Genomic DNA, 25890 nt, shown 5'->3' on the forward strand with positions numbered 1-25890 from the left:
AACCCCTAATCTGAAAAGCTCCAAAATGCACCAACATAATGTCACAAGTGAACAATTCCTCGCCTACCCTCATGTAACAAGCCACCCATCAAAAGGGAGACCTGTTTAAAATATTGTATAAAATAACTTCAGGTGTTTATGAGACATCCAAACTTTGTTCTCATGCTTGGGGGACCATCCCCCAGTCATCTCATTATGAGTATGCAAACACTCCATAATCTGAACTCTGAAATGCTTCTTGTCCCAGATACTTTAGATAAGGGATACTCAACTTATACTTAATACCACATACCACCCCTGTGAGTAGGGAGAGACTCACTATGAAGAAGTCAGTCTGCCATCTTTTGCTGTTCTATCCAATATAATAACCACAAGTGATAGCATTGTACCTGAACTTAATTAAAATCAAAGAAACTTTAAAATTCATTTCCTTAATCTCATTAGCCACATTTTAAGTAGTTAACAGTCATGTACAGCAAGTGACTAGGATACAGTGGACAGTGTAAATACAGAGAACACTTCGCTCATTACCAGGGGTGTGGCTTAGTGGTACAGTGCTTACCCAGCATGCCTAAGGCCCTGGGTTCAACCCCCAGAACCACCAAAACAAAACAGAAAGTTCTTTTGCACATTACAGGCTCAGTACAATCCTGTCAAAATCCCAGGAAGTGTCACAGAAACTGACAAGCTAATGAAAATTTACATGAAAAGAAGAGGACTTATGATAGTCAAAATAATTTCGAAGAAAATGAACCAAGGTAAAGTGCTAAAGATATTTAATTTCATGACTTACCTTGATTATTTACAATATTCAAGACAGTGTGATACTGAGAAAAACTCAGGAACAAAGAATAAATGAACAAAACAAGGTCCAGAAATATAGTCACCCATCTGATTTTTGACATGTCAATGTAATTTGATGGAGGAAAGTCTTTTCAACAAATGGAGCAGAAAACTTAGAATGTCCGATTAAGAACTTCTATCCATACCTTTTCTCCATTAACCCAAAATGACCACAGAATAAATATAAAACCTTCAACTTATAAAACTTGAAAGACAACTCAAGGGAAATCTTTATGTCCCTAGTTTAAGGAAAGCTTTCTTGGATAAAACTTTATTACTGGATCTCATAAATTTATATCTAACACTTCTGCCTTTCAAACAGACTGCATTAAGAAAATGAAAAGCCACGGACCAGAAAATATTTACAAAACACATACCAAAATAAGAGCTGTTATCCAGAGTATCTGAAAATCTCTAAAACCTCAACAACAATGAATGAACACAATTTAAGAACAGGTAAAACAATCTGACGTCACCTCACCAAATATACAATGACTTACACATGCACATGGGAAGACGCCCATTGTTGGTTATAAGGGAAATGGAAAAACTACAGTTACCACTGCACAGGCACTATGATGGCTATTAAAGTCTAAAAAAGAAAAAAACAACGATCTGGAAATATCAAATACTAAGGAAGATGCAAAGAGATGGAAATTCATACATTACTGTTGATAATATAAAATGGGGCTTTCCAGGAGAACAGAAACAACTATTTCTTTATTAGTGTTTTCAGGATAAGCTCATCAAAATGTACAGACCTGTGAACCTGAAAGAGCTTATCTTACTAGATAGAAATAGCTCAATAAACCTAATTCAAATAATAATAATAAATTCCGTTAAAAGAAAATAAAAGAGAAGAATGGATTGGGGGAAATTAAAGGGCAAAAATTTTTCAGTTTTCCATTTAAAAACTCGTCCTGTAATTCCAAATGGTCTTCCAAGAACCTCACATACCTGCATTAACCCTGTACCCTGCAAGGTAAGAAGGCAGGGTGTTCCAAATCAGGCAACCTGCATCTAATGCATGGGAATGTACAGGCAACCAATGAAACTCCAAGAAGGATGAGGACATGTGAGTCCTCCACTGCTGCCAAAATGCTCCAGATGTTCCACAATCACCTACACAGAAAGATCCCGAAAAGAATCATCAATATGAAAGGCTTCTAAACACAAAGCAAACTTCACCAAGGCAAAGAACCACTATGGATATGCTACAGATGGTGACCATCCTACATCCATACATACTTCCCACTGTGGGAAATGAGGTGGGCAGAAAAAGAGAAACATATGTCAAGAGAAAATGAGCCATCACTCATATCTAACACAAAGCTTTACCTATCCAGCCCAGCCAAATCATGGACTTCCTAAAATAGCACGGAAGAACTCAAGTGTGAGATGGGTCCCACAGTTCAGGCACTGTGTGCTAACCAGAAGTGCCTCACAGCAGCACCCAGCTGGAGAAATGGGAGAGCTGGGAACTGAGAAGACATGTCCCTGTTGTATTATGGAACCTCATGGTCCACCACAGATCTGACAGACAGGGAAAGGCCGTCACTGGGGGAGGGAAGCCTACTGTTTCCTTCTGTCCTACAATGGTTGGATGAAATCGTCTCCAAGGCCTGTGTATAAGGAGATTTTTTTTCCCAAGAAGGGAAGAAATAGTAGTGTGTAATCAAGGGCAATTTAAAGGATTCTATCTCTTCTTGGCTAGATACAGTAAGAAATATGCTATAGCGTTAAGTAAGGATTTAAAGCATATTATAAAACTCATAGTTATTTTGCAATAGGATGCAAACGAGCTTTAAATAAAAAGGTAAAATGCTGCTCAACAAACCCCAAGCACAAGAAACACTTAAAAAAAAAAAAAACTTTACTAAGCCTCATTATAACCAAACTGCTAAAAACCAGTGATAAGGAAAAATCTTTTTAAAGCAGAGAAAACAAAACATTTTGTAGAGGAATAAAGAATAACACAGTGCTGAAATGATGTGACCCTGTCAGGTACTGTGGCACACATCTCCAATCCTAGCTCCTTAGTAGGGAGGGTGAAGCAGGAGGATTCCAAGTTCAAAGATAACCTGGGCAAGTCAGAAAGACCTTGCCTCAAAATAGAACAGAAAGGACAGGGGATGTAGTTCAGTCATAGGGTGCTGGCCTAGCATGGGCAAGGCCCTGGGTTTCAGGGGGAGGGGAGGGGAAGGGGGGAATGGAAGGACAGCAGAATNAAAAAAAAAAAAAAAGAAAAAAAAGAGAAAAAAAGGGGGATGGGGGGGCCAGAAGACAATGGAGTCAATCTCTGTGATATAATGTGAAAACCTAAAGCTAGAGTTTTTCACCCATTAGAAAAATCTTTTTAACAAGGACAAGAAACTGGAGGCCTCATACACTGTTGGGGAAATAAAATGGTGCAGTTATTTTTTTACAAAACTAGAACTGGAAGGTAGTTCCTGAAAAGGTTGAATACCTACACAGGATTCCATTTATATGAAATACCCCAATTAGGCCAATCTTTAGAGGTGGAAAGTGTATCAGAGACTCCCTGAAGTCTTGAGGCAGGGTAGGCTGGCAGGCAGCTGATTTCTTGAGTGCGTGTGCTGTGGGAGGGGGGTGTAAAATGTGGCCATGGTTTATAACTCTGAATATATTAACCCCCACTGAATTACAAACTTAAATAGATGAACTATATGATTATGTGAATCATATCTTAATAAAGCTGTTAGCAGAAAGAAGCAAAGTTTGATCCTGATACATTAAACACACACACACACACACAGAAGAATGACCAGCAGATCTGTACTCTAAGAACTATGGGGAAGTTCCTCAAGCAGAAGTCAAGTACTACCAGGTAGAAACATGAATCTATGTAAAAGAAATGAAGAACCCAGGAAATGGTGAAATGTGGGAAAACATAAAAAACCTACTGTGTTATATTTTTACACCTTTAAAAAAGATTGACTACTTAAAATTTATAACAACATATGGTGGGGATCACAACAGAAGTCGTAAACGTATGACAATAACAGAACGGAGGCCAGGAGGAAAAATGGTTATTCCACTACTACACCTTTACACTGTGTGTGAAATACAGTTACTACTTGAAGATGGACTGCAGTGAGCAAAATGGGGAAGCAACAAATCAAATAAGTATAGCCGATAAGTTAAGGAGAATTATTAAAGGAAACAAACCCCCAGTTAAACCAAAAGAAAGCAAAGTGAAATGTAGAAAAATATGTGGGAAAACCAGCAAAATAGTAGATTTAAAACCATTCACATATACACATTAAGTGTAAATTGGCTAAACACTGCAATTAAAAGGCAGAGATTGTGGTATCTGATTAGAAAAGCAAAACCCAACCATATGCTGTCTACCAAAAAAAAAAAAAAATTCAAATGTAAGACAAAACTACAGGAAAAAGTATGCCATGCTAACAGCACTGAGAAGAATGCTGGAATGGCTAGGTAAACAGAGGACACAATGAATTTCAGAGCAAATAATAATATTACTAGGGATAAAGAGGGTTGTTTCAATTCATCAAGAAGAACCTAACGTTCTAACTATTTAGGAGCCTAATCGCAAAACTAAGCATAATTAAATTTAAAAACCAGAAGGGTATATCTGGAAAATCCTCACATCGGTAGAAATTTTTAAAGTTCTTCAACAACCTACCTGACCAAAAAAAATTTCTTTAATGGAAAATAAAAAAGTATTTTGTGCCGAATAAAAATGAAAACAATATAGTATAGGGTAACAACTAAATAATTAACAGCAGCAAACATCTGCACTTGGAAAAGAAAGGTCTCCAAATCAAGAACCTCAGCTGACACCTTCAGAAAATACATAGAAACAAAAGTGAAAGCTAAAGATTGTTTAGATCAATGAAATCCTGATGAGCGAGACTCAAAGAGAACACAAATTATCAGTAAAGAACGAGGTAACAGCTGCAGACTCTACAAATAATAGAAAGATAGATGAATATTTTAAACTTTATTTCAATAAAACAGACAAGTTCCTAAATTTCTTGTAAAATATGAACTGCCAAGTTCACCCGAGAAAAATCTAAATTTTAAAAAATATATTTACAAAGTAACTCAAATTGTAGTTTATATATATATATAAGAACATTCTAGACCCAAATGCCTTTACCAGTACATTCATTAAAAGTTTTAAAGTAGAAACAATTACCAATTCTATACAACCTCTTCTAGAAAAAGGAGAAGGAGGGAACATTCCCAACTCATTCTATGAAAGTTGTATTACCTTAAATATAAAACCTGACAAATATTTTAGTAGGGAGAAAAAAATGGCAGGCCAATGTTCTCCATGAACACAAATGAGAATACACTGACAACGTGGGCTTTACCACTGGAATGTCAAATTGGGTTTAAAATTTCAAAACCAACCAATTTAGTACTAAATCCAATTTCTACTCTTTAATAAAAACTCTCAGCAAACTACTATAGAAAGGAGCTTCCTAAACCAGGAGGCAGGGGCCTACAGCAAACAGCATAATTAATGGTTTAAAAACACTACTACCCAACAGTTTTGACACTGTGTTGGAGTCTTTCTAGTATGACAAGCAGTTAAAAGAAATACAGGGCATCCAAAATGGAAAGGAAGAAGCAGCAGTGTGTTAATTCAAACATGATTGCCAATGGGGCAAACTCTATGGAATCTACCCAAAAAGCTACTGAAATTAATAGGCAAGTTCAATAATGTTACAGGGTACACAATTAACGAAAATGACTTGTATTTTCAACAACTAGCAACAAATTTTAAAATTATGAAATACCTGGTGACAAATCTGATGGAAGAGAAGTAAAACTTGTGGAAGAATGAAACCATGAACACTGCTAAGACAAGACCTAAATAAATAGATATACCATGTTCATGGACTGCAATACTCAATCTAATGTTTTGGCTCATCAGTTTCCCTCCATCTTATCTAAAGTCAGCACATACTAATACAAACACTAGCATGCCTTTTATGTAGATACTGACAGACTTTCCAAAAGGCAAAGGATCTAGGATAGCTAAATAATAACAAAAAAGTTGGAGGTCTTACATTTCCTTATTGCAAGATTCACTATAAAGCTACTTAAGACCACAGAACAGATGTTTAAAAAAAAAAAAAATTAGAACAATGAAACACAATGGAGTCTGGAAACAGACTCACACATATATAGTTCACTAATTTCCATCAAAGATGCCAACCAATTAAAGAAAGAATAATCTTCTTGCCAAGCAGGGAGGCAATCTTAATCTTTAATCTCAGCTACTCTTGAAGGTGAGGTAGGATTCCAAGTCTGAAGACAGTCTGAGCAACTGAAACTTAGTAAGATACTATCTCAAAATAAAAAATAAAAATGCTGGGGATGACACTCAGTGGTAGACAGAGCACATGTACAAGCCCCTAGGTCAAATCCCCAGTCCTACCCCACCTGCCAAAAAACAAAAACAAAAAAACCCACAATCTCACAATTTACTAAAATCCAATTAAAAAATGAGTAATATGAACAGATACTTAAAAGAAAATGCACAGAAGGGAAGTAAGCATGTGATACATGTTCGACACTCTTAGTTATCAGGGATGTATACAAGTGAGAACCACAATAAGGGATCAGTAGAAGCCTAAAATCAAAACCACGGACTGACTATAGGAACTTAGGGTACGGAAAAACAACAACTCTCGTACAGTGCTAGCAGGAATTTAAAATGATACAACCACTTTAAGAAATAGTTTGTCAATTTCCTAAATAGCAAAACCTAGGGCTGGGAATATAGCTCCATTGGTAGAGTGCTTGCCTTGTATGCACAAGGCCCTGGGTTTAATCCCCAGTACCTCAAATAATAAAAATAAAAAAAGCAAAACCTATCTTATGTATTTACTCAAAAGAGAAAGAAACACATATGTTTCTACACAAAGACTTGTTTGGGAATACATTGCAGCTTTATTTCTAAGAGCCAGAAAATGCAAACAATTCAAATGTCCACCATCTGGTGATTGGTCAGACAACCCTGCAGGTTACCCAGTGGAATACTATTTTTTTTTTTTTTAATATTTAGTTTTTAGTTCTCGGCAGACACAACATCTTTGTTTGTATGTGGTGCTGAGGATCGAACCCGGGCCGCACGCATGCCAGGCGAGCGCGCTACCGCTTGAGCCACATCCCCAGCCCCTCCAGTGGAATACTATTCAACAGTAAGAGGAATAAACAATGATGACCTAAAGACCAGCATGCTGAGGGAAGTCAGGCACCCACCCCCCAAAGAACACATGCATTCACACAGAACTGAAACAAGGCTGGGTGTGGCTCAGCGTGGAACTCTTGCCAGGCATGTGAGTTCCATACCAAGTTTCCATACCAAGAAAGTGCCAACTAATCTACAGTGAGAGAAAGCAGTTACTTGGGGACAGAGAGGAGCAGGAAAGAAAATGTCAGGGGTAATAGTTGTGGTCATTGCATTCACTGTGGTGGTTTTCCAGAGTATATTTATATGTGAAGTTTCTTAATATGCTAATTATACTTTAATGAGGCTGAAAACAATTAAACAAGCAAGGTAAATGCGGCACTTTTACTGACTGCAGTAAAATACTTCTTGATTTCAGTTAGAGACTCAGCAATACTGAAATCGTACATCAATCTACAAAATTTACCTTAGTCAAGTTTTATTATTTGTCACCTTTAAAAGAGTAAAATTTAGTCGTTTAGTGCTATTTGAGAATGTATTCTAAAAACATTACAAACTATTTTTGTATGACAAACCCCACTACCTTGTATCTTCAAAATGCCACAGCAATGTATTCTAATGTTTTAGTCCTTAGTTATCAGTACCCTCATTACCATCCTATGCACACAGGAAACACACCACATACATTCTGAAGTCCATCTTCTCAGAAACAACCCATGCTGCGAGGACTTCACCAAGGAATGAAGTGGTTTAGTGACAGAGGGAAGTGATCCTCAATCTGGCTGTTCACACTGGAGCAGTTTCATGTACTTTGGGGTTTCCATGCTATTTGTCTTGTTTCTACTGATAGGAGTAATCCTACCATATTATTTCTTATCTTCACCCCAATATCTGGTTCAAACGTTTTCTATCTACGACGTTATGTCTTGCTTCACATTCTCTGACCTCTTGCGGCCAGTACACAGGGAGTGTGGCTTCTTTCATTGCGAAGGTTTTTTTTGGGGGATGGGGGGGTAACAGGGTCTTGCTAAGCAGCTGAGGCTAGCCAGGAACTTGCATTCCTCTTGCCTTGGCCTCTCCCATCCCTGGGATTGCAGGTGCACACAGGTGTGCACAGTTCAAAAAATTCTATAGTCCATCTCTTGAAAATCTCTTCCTAAGAGAATTACAACTATTCTGAGTCCTATTCAGCTGCAAAACCTCTAAGAAAAAAAACACAGATTGCTTGATCTGGTTGGTTTTAGTCTACCTTTGCCTTCTTAAGCCACTTTCTGTGTTTCTAAAACCTTCAGCCAAAAAGCAGAGAGAAGAGAACTTCAGGAGAGCACTCTCTCTCTGAAAGTCCTCCTGAGAGATCACCTTCACTGACTGCTTCACAGAGTGCTCTGTACAGCCAACAGGTGTCTCAGCTGAAAGCAGAAAAGCAGGAATGAAGGTGGAAGGGAAACTGATCATGGGAACCATCTTTAGAGTCAAAGCAAAGAGTAAAATTAGAACCTCGAGTGAGGAAGGAACTAGTGGCAGTATTTCCAAGGCATTCAGGTTTTCTACGTGACCACAACCCATCTGCAGAGAAGGCTAATCAACATCTGCCTTAATTTTATTTTCTTAAAAAGAGTACTTAAAGAAGAGATCAGAGAAATAGATTGTCCATTATACTGAAGAATACAAAACACAGCACTTCAGTAAGCACTGGAGATTTAACAAAAATAGGTCACTGTCTCTGTTCCTGAGGGTTTCCTGGGGCAGCAAATATAAACAAGAAATTCCAGGAAGAAATGATTTTCAGGCCATGCTGGAGACAGTGCACCCCTGCCCCCCCCTCAAAAAAAAGTGTTAATGATGAAAGAAGAATCCAAAGACAGTGTAATAAGAGCTGGGTCTTGAAGCAGATGCTGGAGTTTACCTGCAGTTTTCACACAGTTAGACACCTAGGTGGCAAGCAGCATGGTGGCAGAAAAGCACATGTTCCCAAGAACATCATCAGCTTGACCAAAAAGTGCATGCAAAGAAGAGCAAGACCTCGCTGAGCAGTGAGGTAGCACCCACAGCAGTTGCACAGACAGGTGACATGATTTACATGTTCTTTAGAGTTATCTCTGGGCAACACAAAAGACTGGACGTGGCAGACCAGGCTCAAGGTTACTGCAACAGGACAGGTCCAGATCTGGGCAAGAGAGGCTTAAAATTAATTGAACTGTACTGAAATTAAAAGTGAAATAATGAGGACCTAAAATAAGGTAGTAGCAGCCATAGTATCAGAGGAATAAAAACCAGTGACATTTGGTATCTGCTATAGGTGTCTACAAATTGTTCCACTGTGTGGATGATAATGCCATTATCAGATAAAAAGACTAAATGACACACGTGATCCTATGAAGCTGGAAAAGACCAAGTCAAGTGCAACTCTACTGATCTGGGGGGTTAGGAATGTGAGCTCCAAATCTCATTTTCTCATCTGTAAAATGGGGACAAAGCCATGCATACCTCATTCTTCTAATGATTAAATGAGAAATGCATGAAACAGTGTCTATTCTGTTAAATGCCCTTAAATGGTGGCCCTTATTAGCACTAGCCAGGCTGCAAGATCACTGCTGAGGTCTCCATGAACTGTGCCCCACTGTTCTTAATGAGCAGAGCCCCTTCCTAGTCGGCTACACTCACAGCACCTCCGACACCCAATAAACAGGTTCAATAAATGCTAAGCAAGAAAAACATGTAATGTACACCTGTTCGATTAGAACCAAGCTTTGCTGTGGGGCATAATTCAGTATTAACTATTTCAATAATAAAAATTCTTTTCAAAGAAAAATTTATCAGTGTCATTCTTTTAATTAAATAATGTAACAAAGTTCTATATATGCATTGCCTGAGGGCTGCAATCCACCAGTTAATACTTAAAAACACTTGCCTTCCACACCAGGTTTTTGCTCTGCCGTGACTCCCCCATCTCAGAGATCCTAAAAGACTGAATTTAGCTTAGAGTCAGACCACAATCAGTTAAATTTCTTAGAATGGAAAAATCAAAGACAAGAATTCCAAAAACAAAATATTACCTACAACTATATATTCAGCTACATATAAACTCAACACTACCAAAAATTTTCAGTGATCCCAAAATGCACAAATAAATATCCATTTATACATCGCTGGGTGGACTACATTACAAATATATTTGGGGGGTATCAGGAATTGAACTCAGGGGCATTCAACCACTGAGCCATAGCCCCAGCCCTATTCTGTATTTTATTTAGAGACAGGATCTCACTGAGATACTTAGGGCCTCACTTTGGCTGAGGCAGGCTTTGAACTTGTGATCCTCCTGCATCAGCCTCCTGAGCCACTGGGACAGACACGCGCCACCATACCAGGCTACAAATAAATTATTTTCACACAAGTAATTTAGCACCATGGTATTTAAGATTCATTTTACTACAAATTACCAAAATTGACAAATCTCAGTATTTCAAATCTGGGAAAGACAGAAATCAACCAGTTCTATTCATTTCAAATTTAAATCCCAACCTAGCATATACCTCTGTACATATAAAAAGTTTCATCTTATAATAGTGGTATTTTAAAGCTTTTATTCACAACTTGACTGCAGTAACAGAAACTGTACATAGTGAAACTTACAAGAAATCTTGAAAACGGAGATTCCCCTTCTAAAACAAAAATCTTTGAAACATGATTCCATTATATAAAATTTCTCCCAAAAGCCCATTGATAGTCATGTTTCACAGTTCTTATAACCTTTAGTTTAAAAAAAAAAAAAAACTCAGAATTTAAGATTCAAAAAGATGAGAAATTATGAATTCTTTGTAGAGGATATTATGGATGCTCCATGAACAGGCAGAAAGGGAGGTGTTGCCAGGCCAATCATACAGATCCAAAAGGGGGTAAATCTGAATACCAAGCATCAAATAACAGTCTACCTACCTACCTTCCCTATTATCACTCTCATCCTGAGCATCAAAGTATGATTCCCCTTCTTACAAATATGCTTCTAGGGTGCACACCAAGACTTGCCAACATCAAGCTGTTCAATGTCACGCAATGTCCCATGGTACCCAAGAACAAAGTAGACATGCTATGGCTTGCTCAATATTTTATCTGAAGGGCTTGGAAATAAAGCTAAGTCCTGCATACAAAAGAGTGCAGAGCCTTCCTCCTGGAATACAGAGTCTGAAAGTCAGTGATATCTGCTCCATCTGACTCTGGCACAGGCACTCCAGCCTGGGGAAAGTCAATCATTCAAAATCACTACTTGCCCAGGAATTTCATGGTGACATGTAATGTTCTTTCAAAAAGTTGTATAATTTTAAAAGTAGTCAAGTGTCGAACAACACTTCAAAGAACCTGATTTAAGACAGTGAGTATATATTCCATATTCTCAGTCTGTTTTAATGGGTAAATCTAAGAGACAGGATGAGAAACCCTGAACTTTATAAAGAGAAACACAGCAAAAAGCAAAATAAGTCAATCTAGACAGCCTCCACTCACTTTGTTAATTACAAGTGATGCAATTAGGCTAAAAATTCGAGCAAGTAACCACTCTACTGGCATTATATTATTGTCCTCCTCTAATTCAAATGGGCCTGAAAGAGGGCGATCCGTTTTCCCTTGAAACGACAAAGATGGAAGGAAAAGAAGGAGATGAGAACACTGGTAATCAAGCTCCCTTGTCCATTTAATTCAGTCAGTTTTTTCTACTTTACCTAGTAAGAAACCAAAGTTGACACTTCTGACCCTCCGCTTCTTCCATTTAAAATTAATAACAACTACCTCTCAGGTGGCTCTGAATATTATACTGGGAGAATACACACAGCTGGCATGCAAAATGTAAAGCACTATGCAAACAAAGCATCTCGGGATGGCCTAATCATCTAAATGCTGAAGAACCATTCAGTCAAGTCATACTCTACAAGTTAAGGCCCCAAGCTTTACATCTGGAAAATGAGAATTAGGTCATGCACCACACATTTGTGGTACACACCCATGATCCCAGCTACTCAGGAGGCTGAAGCAGGAAGATCCTAATTCCAGGCCAGCCTCAGTAACTTAACAAGATAGTGTCTCAACAGGAAGTGTAACTTAACAGTGGAGCACTTGTCTAGCATCATGAAGGAGGCCCTCAGATCACTCACAAAAACAGCAAAAATAAATAAATATGTAAATAAATACGCCAATCGCGCTTCATATTGTTTACAGTATGTATTCTGTGCCAGGTCATATGCTAAGTACACTACAATCATTCTATCTTTTTTTTTGGGGGGGGGGGGGGAGTTACAGAAAAGAGAGTCCAGGGGTGCTTAATCACTGAGCCATATCCTTGGCTCTTTTCTCTTTTTTATTTATTTATTTTTTAAGATAGAGATAGATAGATAGAGAGAGAGAGAATTTTTTTAATATTTATTTTTTAGTTTTCGGCGGACACAATATCTTTATTTGTTTGTATGTGGTGCTGAGGATCGAACCCAGGGCTGTGCGCATGCCAGGCGAGCGCGCTACCGCTTGAGCCACAACCTCAGCCCCTTCCTTTTTTATTTTGAGACAAGGTCTCACTAAGTTGTTTCAGGCCTCATACTTGTGACCCTCCTGCCTCAGCCTCCCAACAAGTCTGGGATTACAGGCATGCACCACTATGCCCAGCCTTATTTATCTTTACATAATCCCTACAGAGAAGTTAATGCCCATATTTTATAAATGAAAAATGAAAGAAAAGGCTCAAGTAACCTGACCAAGGCCACTAGGCCAACAGCAGAGCTACTGTTGCTCAAACTGAGGTTGACACCAAAACACTTTTTCTCGACTATTACTCTTCCTCTCCAATATGGCAGCCACTAGTCAAACATTCCCATTGAACACTTGAGATGCAGCCTGTCTGAATTAAGAGCTGTAATTACAAAACATACACCAGATTATGAAGACTTTTATGAAACTATAAAATATATTTTTTATTGGTTACAGGTTGAAACGATAACATTCTGGAAATAACTGACTAAACAAAATATATAAATTTCACCTGCTTTGTACTTCCTGCATGTGGCTACTAGAAAGTTCAAAATCATGCATGGTCTGCAATATGTCTACTTGGACAGCACTGATTCAGAACATCATCTACATATCTTGTAATGCAATTTCAAACTCAAATACAACATATTCGATTCATTCAGATACTTTCCAATGTTAATGGTTTATTTCTAGGTATGCATATTAGGTTGAATGTACGAAATATTGAGATTATAGTGGAACCATACTTTTATCATTCTGAAACTTGCCTTTTCTAATTATTATACTATAAATACTTGCCTCCATCATTACATATTCTTTCTAAACAGTTTAACTTACTTTGAAATAATCACAGACTCACAGTAAGTTACAAAAATAATACAGAAAAGTCTCATGTAACCTCCACCCAGTTTCCTCACAATGTGCACCTTCTGGATTATAGTAAAATATCAAAACCAGGAAACTGACTATGGTATGTGTGTAAATAATTCTCTGCCATTTTATGTGTGCTCTACCATCTCAAGAATAATTTTAGACCCAATAACTTTACAGACTTATAGGATATGAGGATAATTTGACACCTGTGTGCAATGTACAATGAGCAAGTCAGTGTGGTTATACTATTTCCATCGCCTCAAATTATGTCATTTCTTTACTAAGAACCTCTGAACTCCTCTCTTAACACTTCTCTGGAAATAACAACAGTGGTGAACACCAGTCCCCTACAGTGGTGGACCACCAGAGCTCACGCCTCCCGACTTTACTCAGCTACCTGCATCCAACCTCTCAATCCTCCTCACCAACTCAAGCCATTTCTTCACACCTGTATATTCACAAAACTACAACCACAACCAAGACACACATCATGTGAACGCCGGCATTTTTAACTCACGCCCACCTCTCCCAGTCCCTCCACCAGCCCGGAGCATTGGGAATTCTGTCATTTCAAGAATGGCAATGGCACCCTACAAAATCTTTGCGACTGGCTCTTTTCACTCTGCAAAAGACCCCTGAGGTCCATCCAAGTTATACTAATAATCAGTAAATGTCCCTCGGTATTGCTCAATAGCATTCCACAGCACAGATGTTCTAGTCACCTACTGAAGAACACCTAGGTCACTTCTAGTTTGGGGCTATGACAAAAAAAAAAAAGAAAAAGAAAAAATTGACCAGGTTTTGTGTGAACCCAGGCTTTCACTGCTCTGGGATAAACATCCAGGGGTGTGACCACTTGGGTCACGTGGTAAGTACTGTTTAGTTCTAAGACACTGCCAGACTATTTTCCAGAATGTAAAGCATACTGTTCTACATTCTCATCAGCCATGTATGACAAATCTCGAAACATTTTTTAACAGCTGCAAAATATTCTATCATGAATATTCCATATTTTTAACAATTCTGTGCTGATCCTTATTTAGGTAATTTTCAATTTGTTGTTTTATACTGAGGAATTTATGTAGTCACACAAATTCCTAGAAATCATTTTTTGTTGGGTCACAGGGTACAAATAATTTACAAGCACTTGATACCAACTGCCATACTGGCCTCTAAAAACTTAATCAATTTATGTATCCATTGAAGATGAGAATGCCCATTTCCAAACCTCACTAAAATTATTTTTTAGTCTTTACAATCTGATTGGCCAAAATATATTAATCTTATTTTGTATCTCTCTGAATAATGGAGGAAGTTATATTTTTCTCGAGTTTGTATTTTTTTTCCTAATGAATTAATTACTTGTTCAGATTATTTGCCAGATTTTTACTAGAATGTTGGTTTACTGATTATAAAACCTGGTTCCATCTAGAAACAGGATTTGTTAAAAAAATATATTTTATCTGAAATCAAAGTGTTAGTAAAGTAAGGTAACAGTTGTCTCTACAATGCAGAAAAGACACCAGGGTAGAACTGATATGGCCCCCCAATTTATATTCCTATACTTTGCACAGAATATTCATTCATTAAGGTATCACCTCCAATGCCAACCTAGGTCAATAATATGGTCCTAAAATGTTGACCACTTAGATAAGTTCACTCTGAAATACCAACACATCATGTTTCCATACAATCAAAACCTTTGCTGGGAATGATGGCACACACCTGCCATCCCAGCGGCTAGGGAGGCTGAGGCAGGAGGATCACAAGTACAAAACCAGCCCCAGAAACTTAGCAAGGCCCTAAGCAATTCAGTGAGACCTTCTCTCTCTAAATAAAATATAAAAAGGGCTGGGGATGTGGCTCAGTGGTTAAGTTCCCCTGGGTTCAATCCCCAGTACCAAAAAAATAAATAAGTAAATAAACAAACTTCCCTGAAAAAACCGGCTGCTCTTTAGGAGAGCCTAAGGTCATGTAAACCAGTAGTTTCCCAAAGTGCAGAGTCAACACTACCTGCAAACTTACTAGAAATGCAAATTCTCAGACCCTACACCAGTAAATTCCAAGGTTGAGATTCAGCAATGTCTGTTCAACAGACTCTGAAAAGACAGCAAATGATACTGGCAAAACTGGTTGTTCATATGCAGAAGAATGAACTAGATCCCTCTCATTCTGCACAAAAGTCAACTCAAAATGGTCAAAGACCTAAGAATTAGACTAGAAACCTTGCAACTTTGCAACTGCTAGAAGAAACCAGAGGGTCAACTCCGACATAGGCACAGGTATCAACTTCCTCAACAGAACTCCTAAAATTCAGGAATTAATACAATAATTGATAAATGGGATGGCATCAAATTAAAAAGCTTCTGCAAAGCAAAGAAAATGAGTGAAACAAGGGAGAAAATATTTGTTGGAAGCTCCTCTTCCAACAGAGAATACTCAGAATATATAAAGAATTCTAAAACTTACCACTCCAAGGGAAGAAAACCCCAATCAATAAATGGGCAAATGAATTAAACAGACCTCTCACAAAAAGAAAATACAAATTGCCAACAAAAATATGAAAAAATGTTCAAAGCAATCAGAGAAATGCAAATCAAAACACGGAGATTTCATCTCAGTCTAGTTAGAATAGAGAACACAGAGAATAATACTGGAGAGGATGTGGGCAAAAAGAATACTCAACTGTTGGCGGGACCATAAATTAGTACAACCACTATGAAAATCAGTATAGAGGTTCCTCAAACGACTATGAATAGAACCACCATATGACCCAGCTACACCACTCCTCCATATTTAATCCTAAAGAATTAAAGCCATCATACTATTATAGCAATACACGAATATCCATGTTTATAGCAGCATGATTTACAACAACCAAATACAGAACCAGTCTAGGTGTCTGTCAATGGAGGAATGGGTAAAGAAAATGCAGTATACAGAATGGAGTTTTATTTAGCCATACAGAATGAAATTATGTCATTCATGAGGAAATGGATGGAAAACTAAAAGCATTATGTTATGAGAGATAAGCCAAACTCAGAAGGTCAAGCTGTGGATGTTTTCTCTCCAATGTGGAAGAGAGCGAGAAAAAGGGGGGGGGGGTGTCCTCCTGAAAACAGAAGGAGGACCAATAGAAGAAAGGAGCGGGGAAGGAGGAGGAAGGGGAACAGAGAGGTGTAGAGAAGGAAACTGCCCAACTGCACATGTACAGACACATGACAACGAAGCCCAAAGCTTTCAGGTGATTGTGGTGCACATGAAGGTCCCAGAACTAGCACTCTAAACACATTTAGAATGAAAACATTAAATCCGCAAACCCAAAATGGTTCTTTAATGAAGGGTTTGGACAAAATTAGTATGCCTTTGAATTAAGAATTTACTATTCAGTTTTCCCCCCAAAATGAAACGATCTAGAAAAAAAATTAATTCCTGCTTTGCTCTCTACAAATAAGAAATCCTAAAATTGTAAAATGTTCACGAACTTCTTCTCCCTTAAAGAATCCAGACTGAACCAGATCAGAAGTCTTCAAATCAGACTTAATTTGTTTCACATCACACATAGCCTGATGTGAAATATCCCACATGGAATACCTACTGCTTTAGAAACTCAACTGCCATCACTCAGATATTTGTAGTCGCCTGAATAAATAAATTACTCAATAAACAAAAATATTTATCAATGGCAGGATTATGAGTGATGTTTATTTTTTTTTGTTTTGTCCCCATACTTCCTAAAATAAATGCGTTACCTTCATAACCAAAACAAAGGACAAGGAATCATTTACCAAATGTAACTACAAAATAAAATAACCTATGGAACATTACCTTCTTTAGGTTCTAACCAGCCTTCACTGATATTCCTAATTCCTTTACCCATACAATAAAAATACACAAACAGTTCACAAAGATGCCGGGCTGATACAAGATAAATGGAACCCAGCTCCCACCCTGGAGGACCTGCGCTCAGCTGGGGTGGGAATGTCCATCCACCTAGCAAGTGTCCCAGCTCCCGCACCCTGAAGACAAGTAAGGTGGCTTGGTCACAGAATCCCCACCTCTAGGCAACAAAGAGTGACCCAGGGACTGGGCGAGTGACAGCAGACCTGATTCTTGTAGTTCTTCCTTTGATTCCCTGAGTCCAAATGGATATGGACCTCCTCGTTACTGGCCATGTGCACCAGTAAACTGTCTTGTCTTTGGCTGAAAGAAGTTGAATTCCTACTTCTTATGACTTTGACCACTCTTGCAGCATTTATGATATTAAATCAGCTTTAGTTTTATAAAAGCATGAAGAGGGTAGCTATAAACCCTCGTGTGACATCTCATCTGTTCTTAGAAGAAAGCAGTCACCAGGTTCACTGTAGCCATGACTAACCACCATGCCCTGTGGAAGACCCAACATGCTGCTGAAACTGGCGGATGCCACTCTTCATTTCTTGCCCCCTCTAAAATCTGCCAAAGTTTCTCTTCGTCTGTATTGCTAGTGCTCTTAAATTGTAGAGAGAAATATTTTGGAAAGTTTTAAGACACTTTTTTTTAAACATATCCCTTCTGCTAGTTTCTCTTCACAACCACAGGATAATTTAAACAGAGGAAGGAAAGCAGAGGAGATAGTAGCATCAAACGCTCATGATTTCTAACTAGTACAGTGGTACATCTGCATTACCTTTACTCAGAATTCATTTTGGCAACATTTGACTGTTTTTGTCAATTAACTATACGGAAATGAAAATACAGCTAAAAAAATGAATGAATTGCATGAGTCAAGACTTCAACTTAACAGAAATAATCCAAATTACTTGACAGATGGTAGCGTCCACAGTGTCCAAGGTCCAACTATCATGCACAAAGGGTCCAGCTATCAAGTGAAGTTATTAGGGCAGAACAAGAGCACAACATTTCCAACACTACTTAGTATGTTTTGTAAACATTTTTAAGTCCCCTTAAGGTGACAGTTTACAAACATACAACTTTAGTTCCTTAGTACCCGCCAAAATAGGTTTTGTACCACACGATCAATCCCTTGCTTCATTATTACCAACCAGACTTTCCAACGTGATTTCTGGCTACTGACACCATGAACTGGACAACCAGAAATAAGGCTTTTCACAATTAATGTTACTTAGGTAAACACACCAATGATCTGAAGTTCAAAAACCCCACTCCAGGAAGTGAGTTAAATGCACAGTCTACAGCCCCCGCATCTGTAATCCTGTTTTAATTTCAAGTACTTGTTTAGAAAACAAAACCAGAAAAACAGGAATACTACCCAGACTTCATAAAGACCACCTGTGCCTAACCCAGTCACATTAAACAAACACACAAGATGACAGCCCTAATATATAAGAACGTTTAATAGAACTTTTGGGGGGATGGAGGGTGAGAGAGACAGGGTCTCACTATATTGCCCAAGCAGGGCTCCAATTTGTGAGCTCAATGTGTGCTCCCACCCCAGCCTCCCCAAAAGTTGGGATCGGCGGTACATCCCCCCCACAGTATTAGAATTCTTTCTGGAACTCTTTTCTTACAGTCTTCATTTATTCTGTACAGTACGTATTTACTGAACCCCTACCAAGTGCCAGGCATTGTAATAAACATAGGAAAATAAAGATACAAAAGAAAAGTCCTGCCCTCAAGATGAGACAACACAACAGAAGCACACTGAAGATCCCATAAATATAGTTCCAAGTGTTATGACAGAGATATGCATGACTGCAGGGGAAAGAAAGGCTTCGTGAGGCCTGAGAGAGGACAGAGAGACATCTAGTCAGGACGCAAGAAGAAAGGAAAAAGCCAGGCATGGAGGCACATGCCTGAAATCCCAGGAGCTAGGGAGGCTGAAACAGGAGGATCTCAAGTTCAAAGCCAGCCTCAACAAAGGTGAGGCCCTAAGCAACTCAGTGAGACCCTGTCTCTAAATAAAATACAGAATAGGGCTGGGGATGTGGCTCAGTGGTCCAGTGCCCCTGAGTTCAATCTAGGAAGGAAGGGAGGGAGGGCGGGCATTTCAAAAGAAACCACAGAAGAGCGTGAAGGCATGCAAGTGAGACCCCACAGTCCACACTCAGAACACACCATACTAGGTGTGTGGAGGGCAGATGACGTAGTGGTGGGCTGCTCCCAGAAATTCTAAACAAAGACAGAGGAAAGGAACCCAATCCCAAAGCTCTTCGTGATACTCAGGATTTGAATTCTATCCTAAAGACAATGAGAACCAGGTCATAATTTTAACCAGGAACTGGAATGTTCTGGTTGGCATTTGAGAAAACACTTTTACATTAACTCAGCTTTTCAACCTGTGGGGTAAGAACTGTCTTTAAGTAGCCCAAGTAAGAAACCCAGGACGCAGTGGCTTTCCTAACCCTATGTACACAGGCAGAGGTAGTGATGGGTGGATGGTAAGTACTACCTGGGCAGACATGGGAGAAGTAAAAAAGTGTGGATGATGTCATCTGAATAGAGTGATGAAGGTACAGGAGAGGAGGGGGCAAAGAACTAAGTAACTTATATCTGCCTACAGAACAAATCTGACATGCAAGAATCAGGGAGGCCCAAAGTTTCTCTCTGCCCTCTTTCAAAAAGCACTGTTTGTCTCTACCTTGGATTCAACTCGCTCCACTCTCACTGCACCACTCACATCCAGGGTGCTATCCACCACTGGCCATCTTCTTATGCACTAACTTTCCAACAAGTTTGTTAAGTTCCCTGAAAGCAGGAGTTTCCCACTTACTTAACCAATGCCTTAAAACTGAAGTGACTGATGAACATACTACTGCCGAAAGGCCATGACTGACTCCCTTTATGACCACTGGAAAGTCTTACACACCAGGCCCCACTCCTCTCACAATGGGTGCTGTGCTGCCAGGAGGTGGCAACTGCTGAGGTAGGTAAGTGAAGAGGGCGGGAGGGGTCCTCCCTCTACAATGTGTAAACATGGGTCTGCATACCAAGAGCTGAGCGTTAAGAGATTCTTAGGGATAAAACTGGGAAAATCAGAACTGCACACAACAGATAGGAGTCTTGCAAACACCACTATGACTGAAAGAAGCCAGAACCACACTGTTTATACTCTTAAGATTCCATTCAAAGAGAATTCAAAAACAAGCAAAGCCTTATCTCCTGTGCTACAAGTCAGGAGAGCAGGGGCAGGTGGCAGAGTACAAGGGCTTCTGGGAATGTTCTCTTTAAGAATCTGATGCAGAATCTGGTCCCAGTTACAAACACACAATCACCTTGTGAAAGAGCAGCAAATCTTTAAACTCACAATACATGCACCTTCAATTCAAAAAACTCTCTAAAAAAATGAAAAATAAACTACGGGGCAGGGGTTGTAGCTCTATGGTAGAGCACTTGCCTCACACATGTGAGGCCCTGGATTCGATCTCGGCACCACATAAAAATAAACAAATAAAAACAAAGATATTGTGTCCATCTACAACTTAAAAAAAAAAAATAACTACGGTTGCTTGACAATTTTCTTACAGTTTCTTCACACCTACTGAAGTACACAACCAATGTATGCCATGTAAATAATACATAAATGAATCTGTTCACACCCTCCCAATTCAATGACTAACAGAAACTGGTTAGTCTGAGCTTAGTCTACAACATGCAACTCACTTTAGTAGGTTCTGCACCAATACTGCAGCTCTACGAAATGAGCTAACCTGCACAGGTAAAACTACACCTTAATTATCCTCAAGCATCAAATAAAAGTAGCCCATTTCCTAACAGTGAAAATGCATACCTCAACACTGGTCCACAGGAGGCCTCTGCCTGGTCTTCCTCACTCCACAGTTCCTAATCCTACCAATTTCTTCACGGCACTTGTGGCCAACTGAAGTTATCTCATTTTTCTGTCCACTTGCTTTTCTTCTCTTCCTCTCCACAGTATTTCAAATCCCATGAGGATAGAGACCTTCTCTGTCTTTACACCACTGCATACCCAGAGCCCAGATGGCGGTATGCTCAATAAAAACATGTCAAATGACCACAACTACCCAGGTAATTTACTTTAAGGTCATCAAGTACACACAGGATCAAGTCAGTACCAATAAATCAGTTAAGTCCAATGCAACAGCAAACACAAAATAAATTATCACTCCATTCCTGGGTAAGAGTAATCTTTGAAACCGTACCAGCTTTTGTACCAGCTCTGAGGTTGAAAGGTTTGATAAGGTTTGATGATTTGGAAGACAGAGGCAATTTTTCCATGTATTTTATGGAGTATTCCTGTAAAAGACAAACATAACAAAACCAAGTACCTAAGGTGTAAAGCCACGGTTTGGATCCTCAGGAAGCACTGTTAGCCTGGCCTTCCTCTGTCCCAGTGCAGGTACCTCCTCCTCTTTGGGGGGTTTCCTTCCTAAAAAGCATCACCAGGTGACACCCTTACAAAGCTTCCAGCAAAAGTCATAACTAAGTTGTGTTTTCCCACAAAAAGTCTGCAACAGTTCATAATTACCTGTTTTGAGTTGGCAAGGTACCTGCATTTAAGGGGGGAAGATTCCAAAAGTACAAATGCAAAGAATCAGGGAGTCTAGAACAAGAAAAACCACACACAACACTGCTGCTGCCTCTCCCTGCACTCCAATATCCTGAGTACCAGCTTTTTTTTTTTTAAGAGATAATTTCTTAATATTTATTTCTTAGTTATTCCTGGCGGACATAACATCTTTGTTTGTATGTGGTGCTGAGGATCGAACCCGGGCCGCACGCATGCTAGGCGAGCGCGATACCACTTGAGCCACATCCCCAGCCCAGTACCAGCTTTTTTTAAAGCAAGTTATTTATTCCCACACCACAGCACTAGCCAAAGTCAGGAATCCTCGCTTCTACTTGTCTATAAAGGCTCCCAAAACAGTGAACTTTTCAGAGGTGCAGTTGTCAAATGATCAGGAATTAAATAAAGCATGATTTCAATTCAACATCATAAGAGCAAAGTTCTAAATCTGTGGCAATTAGCCAAAACAAAACTTTTCTAATTTTTCAAGTGAATGCAACACAAACAGCAGTTGAAAACAAAAATTACAGCCCTATTAGCAAAGAAACATTCATTAATAAGAACATGGAGCAATGTTTTGGTAATTTTTATTTTAAAGACAACACTGCACTCACAGTCATAAGACCACAAAAGCAAAATGCTTCTTCACCAGTCTAGGAAGTGACTACCAGACACCTGCAAGTGCAGCTTAAGAGAACAGTTACGCAGTTCCCAACATCCAGCTTTGCTTCCCTTCCTCTCTTAAGGCAGCATCTTCTTTTTGTGTGTCTGTCAAAGCAGGAAGAGAAGCACTACTACAGCGATCACATAGGAAGGGATAGGATTCTCTTCCTACCCACCTGCCACCTCTCTTAACACTGAACCCCCCCTCTTTATTTTCCATCCAGCAGCACCGCGTAGCAACTCTCTGGCGGCCCCTGACTCCTCCATGCTCCAGGATCAGAGACTTTCTATCAGAGAACAGGCATAAGGTAACCAGCTTAGGTGATGAAAGGTTCTAAACTACACTGTGGTGATGACATCACAACTCTTTAAAATCACAAAAAAAAAAAAAAATTAATTGCAGCATTAGCAATGGACGAATGCTATATGTAAATTACACCTTAACAAAAGTTTATGGGTTCGCTGTTGTTGTTTTATATTGGGGATTGAACTCAAGGGTGCTTTACCACTGAACCACATTCGCAGTCCTTTTATCATGAGGCAGCATCCAGCAAAGCTGCTGAGGTTAGCCTCCAACTTGGTCCCTTCTGATGACGTGTGTGCATCACCAAGCAGGACCTCAAAAAAGATTTTAAAACAAATAATGACCAAGGGCTAGAGAGTGGGATAGTGTGCTTGGGAAAAAATTGCATAAAAGAACCAGAGACCCAACACGTAATTAATAATACATCTAAAACATGTATCTCCATTGCCCCTGAGCCTTCCAAGGGGACTATTACAAATTCCTTAGGACCTTAGCATATTCCTTATGACCTTTTTATCTCCCTTTCATTCTGCTCACCCCAAAAAAGAAAAGAAGTCCTCACTCTGAATCACCTTCATGATTATACCTGCAGAATTAAAAACAACTGATGCACATGGCAATAACAGTGTAAAGCTGGCAGGTGATTCTAGAGAAATCAATTCTAGTTGTCCAAAAGAAGGGGGGGAAGGGAACCATGTGATTGATTCCCCAAGCCAGACTGCTTCAATCCCATTTTTTATTGCCTCTCAGAGTCTTTACAAGTTGAATTACAGTCATCTGGATACATGTCTTGCCATCCTTTACACATGTCCCTCTCCTACCCAATGCCTTCAACAGTATCTTCCACAGCCTAGGAAGAGTGGCAGTATTTTCCTAATCATATTTAGGAACATCAACTCTGTCTTCATAGGGCAAATAGAGTTCTGTTCACTGCTGGGCTGCCACTAATTCAAAGCTGTTCTCCCCAGACTGACTGGTAGATGACAGTGACAATAAAGAAAAGAATGACCAAAAACTTCAAAATAACCATGGGCTAGATAACTAGGCTGTTAAAATACAGCTAAAACAATTTCTATGTCAGTCAACAAATTGTTCTAAAATCCCTGATTTTTGCCTATTACCCAGTTCCAAAACCCAACAGGGCTGGGTTGTAGCTCAGGGGTAGGGCATTTGTCTAGTATGTGCAAGGTCCTGGCTTCAATCCCCCCCAGACTGGAAAAGAAAGAAAAAGGAAAAAAAAAAAAGTTTTGTACTGCCGTCAATACCAAGTCTGATTAATACCAGACAAGACAGAAAACGTCAGGTTCATATCAAACCTGTGAGGTACCAAAAAAAAGACCCAAGAAAAAACAGCGCAGTGGCAAGTATCACAGAGAAATTAACCAAGCTAATGCACAGAAGGACAAGACGAAACCCGTCAAAAACTCACTGTCCCCACACGACGCCCATCCCATCCGTAATTGAGGAAAGCCAAGGTGTTAACTGAATTCTGATTAATGCCTTCTGCAAAGATCTAAAACACTAAAATAGTGATAATAACCAAAGTCAAAGAAATCTCAGTCAAATAAGAGTATCACAACTTGGTGAGAGTTCAAGTTCTCAGACGTGTGAAATGTATGTTCAAATACTACTCAATGACAGACATCAAAAAAACTGCCTGAGGATCCATAAAGGTACTACAAGCAACTTTGCCTGAACTTACTCTGAAATATTTCATAGTATTTGTTAAAAACTGAATTTCACTGTCATCATCTGTGGCCCTAAAAAAACTTTATTCTTTAAAGTCAAAACCTTCCACGTGCTTCCAAAAACCTGATGAGTCAGGTTTTTTAAAAACTTTTCTGTAGAAACTGAAATGCATTTCATTATGAGATAATTATTCCCAGCAATAAATCAGATGTAAACTTTTGAGTTTGGCTTAAGTTTCTTTCTATTCACCAGTGAGATTCTCAAGTTCTTAGGAGTTTCCTATCATTTACTTGAACACCATCTACAGTAACACTCAAAGCAAAACCACAATAAAGAGGTTTGGCCTCTGAGGGATTCTACATGTAAAAAACATTACTCATAAATAATACACAATCACTATTGCTTTAAGTAACAAATATGTTTCTAAAGTTTCATGCCATCTGATGGAATCCCCTATTTTAGATAGCAAAACAAAATCCATGAAACCATGAATAAAGGTTTTGTTTTTTAATTTTAAGTAAACCTATGATGAATTTTAAGTAAATCTATGATGATACAAAAAGTTGACATGAATTTACTTTTAGGAAAACTACTTATGGGGAAATATCTTCCTCAAGTTCTATACTATTTTTATTGAGGGGTTTCATTACTTAAGAGTTAGTGGAAATCACAGAATAGTTCTACCGGTAATTGGACAAAATAACCCCACTTACATGCTTTTAGATTGTCCAGTATCCTATTTAATCCCAGGTATAAACACAGCAAGGAACCCTCAACACGACACATTCAAATAACTACATCCAGTTGGAGCACTACTACACAGACACATTGGAACACCACCAATCAAAAACAGGTAGCTAGTGCAATGAGACTCCTGGCCACCGACTTTAAGTTCTAAAGCATACACCAAGAACTGAATGTCTTCCTTTGACACACACCCCAACGCCTGCCCATTAAATGATACCAAGAACAGTTTCACTTCAAACACGACTGAAATTCCAGATAAAAGTTTAAGGGTGACCGGAAGACCACAAAATCAGTCTTGACATTTCCTCCCAGGGGATCCAGAGTAGTTCTACTCCGTTGGTACCATACAGTCTACCACCTTCATTTACATGAAAAGGAATTCTTTCAACCAACATTATTTTCATCACAATGAAGCTTAAAACACAAACTTCAAAATAGTCATTCCATTCACTTCACATTTTGCAAAACCCCATCACCACTCTGCATAAGCTAATCAAGCAGGTGAAAGATAAAAAAAAAAAAAAAAAAAAAAAAAAAAAAAAAAAAAAAAAAAAAAAA

Source organism: Marmota marmota, unplaced genomic scaffold, assembly GCF_001458135.2.
Source record: "Marmota marmota marmota unplaced genomic scaffold, marMar, whole genome shotgun sequence".
NCBI classification, from domain to species: domain Eukaryota; kingdom Metazoa; phylum Chordata; class Mammalia; order Rodentia; family Sciuridae; genus Marmota; species Marmota marmota.